Here is a 3171-nt window from a genome sequence, read left to right on the forward strand (position 1 = left end):
GGGAGCCTCTAAGTGCAGCCAGTTCCCTCTCTTCCTCTCATTGACTCACATTGTAAAGTAGGAGCAGATTTTCTGAGAAAAGCAGAAATGACCTCCTTATATTTCTTGCGACGGTGAGAAAAGTTTTGCCCTACAAACATTTAATGCACATTGGCTCGCTCAGGAAGGTCTCCTTGCCCCGATAGTCATGACCACATTCTGGTAAGAGGTACGGTTCTCTTTTGAGAGGCTGTTGTTCGGAGCTGCACAGAGCTCAAATCTCACTGCTCTGCTCTGTGCGGTGCAGACAGAGAGAGAGAGACACACACACACACACACACACACAGACAGATAGACACACAGACACAGAGACACACTGGCTCACAGCTCATAATCAGCCTCTAAATGAGTTCATATCTTTGAGGGGAATTTTTAAACATCTCTAATAATTTATTTCTCTTACATACATTTCAGTTTATTCTTGTAATGGAGATTTCAGGATTTGGAGCTTCTTCATGTCCTGACTTTCCTCTTTAACCCTTTACTTTGAAGGACTTGAACTTTTTCTCATTAATTCCAACAATTCAGACCATTTCTCAACCATTTAAGGACTTTCACATTTTTCATTTATGAATGTATATCTTCACACTCTTTTTTTTACACGTATCTTAAACAATTCTGGCATTTGCATCCAATCCACATCATTCAGTCTCTTTCTTTCTTTCTACTCCCTTTCTCTTTCTTTTTACTTCATTCCTTGTTTCCTTGTTTCTACCCCATTTCTATATATACCCCAGTTCTCATAATGGATATTTCAGGATTTGGAGCTTCTTCATGTCCCGACTTTAGACTTTTCCACCTTCAATCCTTACATTTTACTTTGAACGACTTGGACTTTTTCCTCATTAATTCCAACAATTCAGGCCATTTCTCAACCATGTAAGGAGTTTCATATTTTTCATTTATAAATTTATATTTTCACACTATTTTTTACACTTAAACAATTCTGGGATTTGCATCCATTCCCTATCATTCAGCCTCTTGCTTACAAGTTATACACTTCAGGTATTGCTTCATTTTTATACATATTTGTTCAACAAATACTTTCAAGCTGTTAATATATTCATTCATTTGAGTAGACCTATTTTTTCCACACCAATCTTCAAAAATTCAAGCAATTTTCCAACATCCTTCTTATAAGTTCTTCTTTTTAATTTTTTTCTCACCTATTTCAGATTTCAACCATTCAACTGTTAAACTATAAAGATGCAGGATTTCTACATTTTCCTCAAACTTTTTATTAACATGTTTAACTTTTACCCTTCAGATATGTTGTAGTTATTTTTAGTTATTCTGCCCTTTAACGGATTGTAACTACTTCTATATTATTCTACTTTTACACTTCAGATATTGTTTCATCTATATTAGTAATGGTTCAAAAAGAAATTTCTAACTGTTTTAAATAACAACAAATGCATCCATTCCATATCATTCAGCCTCCTGCTTACAAGTTATACTCTTCAGGTATTGCTTCATCTTTATTTATATTTGTTCAACAAATGCTTTCAAGCTGTTAATATATTTATTCATTTGAGTAGACTGAAATGTTAATTTTTTCACACCAATCTTCAAAAATTCAAGCAATTTTCCAAACATTTCTTACAAATTCAACGTCCTTCTTATAAGTTTTACTTTTTAATCTTTTCTCACGTATTTCAGATTTCAACCCTTCTACTCTTACATGCTCGACTTTTAGCCTTCAGATATGATGTAGTTATTCTAACTTATCCTTCCCTTTAAAGGATTGTAACAACTTCTATGTTATTTTACTTTTATTCCTCAGATATTCTTTCATATATTAGTAATGGTTCAACAATGTTTTCAAGCCACCAGTTTTAAACTTGTTTGAGTAGACTCAAGCTTTTCAATTCATTCATACTATTCTTCATTAATTCAAGTAATTACCACCCATTTCATACATCCTCCATCTTTCATCTTCTACTTTTACTATTCAGATATTGTTTAATCTACATTAGTAATGGTTCAAAAAATGTTTTCAAACTGTTTAAAATAAATCTGAGTGCACTTTAACCTTTCAATTCATTCATACTATTCTTCACTAATTCAAGTAATTAGCACCCATTTCATACATCCTCCATCTTTCATCTTCTACTTTTACCATTCAGATATTGTTTAATCTACATTAGTAATGGTTCAAAAATGTTTTCAAACTGTCAGTTTTAAGTAAATCTGAGTAGACTTCAGACTTTCAATTTCTTCATACTGATCTTCAACAATTCAAGTAATTTCAAACCATTTCATACTCTTCATATATTGTTTAATCTCTTCAAGATTTCTTCAGCAGTTTCTTAACTTAATTCAGCATAGTTTCAACAATTTATTCAGCTCATTCAGCTTCCAGCTTTCAGCATTCACCCGTATTTCCTTCAGGAAATGCATTTTCTAGTTAGGGTGAATGCTGAAAGCATTCACACTATTGTTATTCAAATCTTTATTAGGGTGAATGCTGAAAGCATTCACACTATTGTTATTCAAATCTTTATTATTAGGGCCACGGGCAATCGCACCGGGCACTGGTCCCAACAGCTATGAAATAGCTGCAGGGACCAGTGCCCGGGCGAAGCCCGGGCACTACTGTTATTGTGTGGATTTTTTCTTCTTATTATTATTTTTCCACTTCCGGCCGATTTTTGATGCGCTACTAGTCCTGCAACTCGAAGAGTTGCAGGACAAATTATATATCAAAACGTGCGTCCTGATCGGGATCGGTGTGCTATTACTTTTCTCAACAGCTTACGAATTTTTCGCGACGTAGTCGCGAAAAACTGCGCAAAAATTTTGCATGTAAGTCAATGGGACGGGCGAAAAAAAAAGACCGAAAAAGACCAATCATTGGAGTTTAACAAAAGTCTACTGCTCAGGCATACTTTCACCTAGAGACTTCATTTAAACTTTAAACAGTAGACACAAGTCTTGTGTATTGTCGTATTACTCCACGTTTTGATAGGTCATATAGTTTTTGATCAATCCCTGATCAATGACCATGATCATTTTTGGAGAAATTATGAGATTATAATGGGTGTGTATTGCATGGAATGTTCGTGTCAGAGTGCGTGACATCATCGGTTAGAGTGGGAGAGAGTGAAGAAACATTCTGTATTTTTTCTGGAT

The sequence above is a fragment of the Trachurus japonicus genome, unplaced genomic scaffold (assembly GCF_045865225.1).
Source record: "Trachurus japonicus isolate A0001 unplaced genomic scaffold, Traja_1.0 AP030385.1".
Classification (NCBI taxonomy): Eukaryota; Metazoa; Chordata; class Actinopteri; order Carangiformes; family Carangidae; genus Trachurus; species Trachurus japonicus.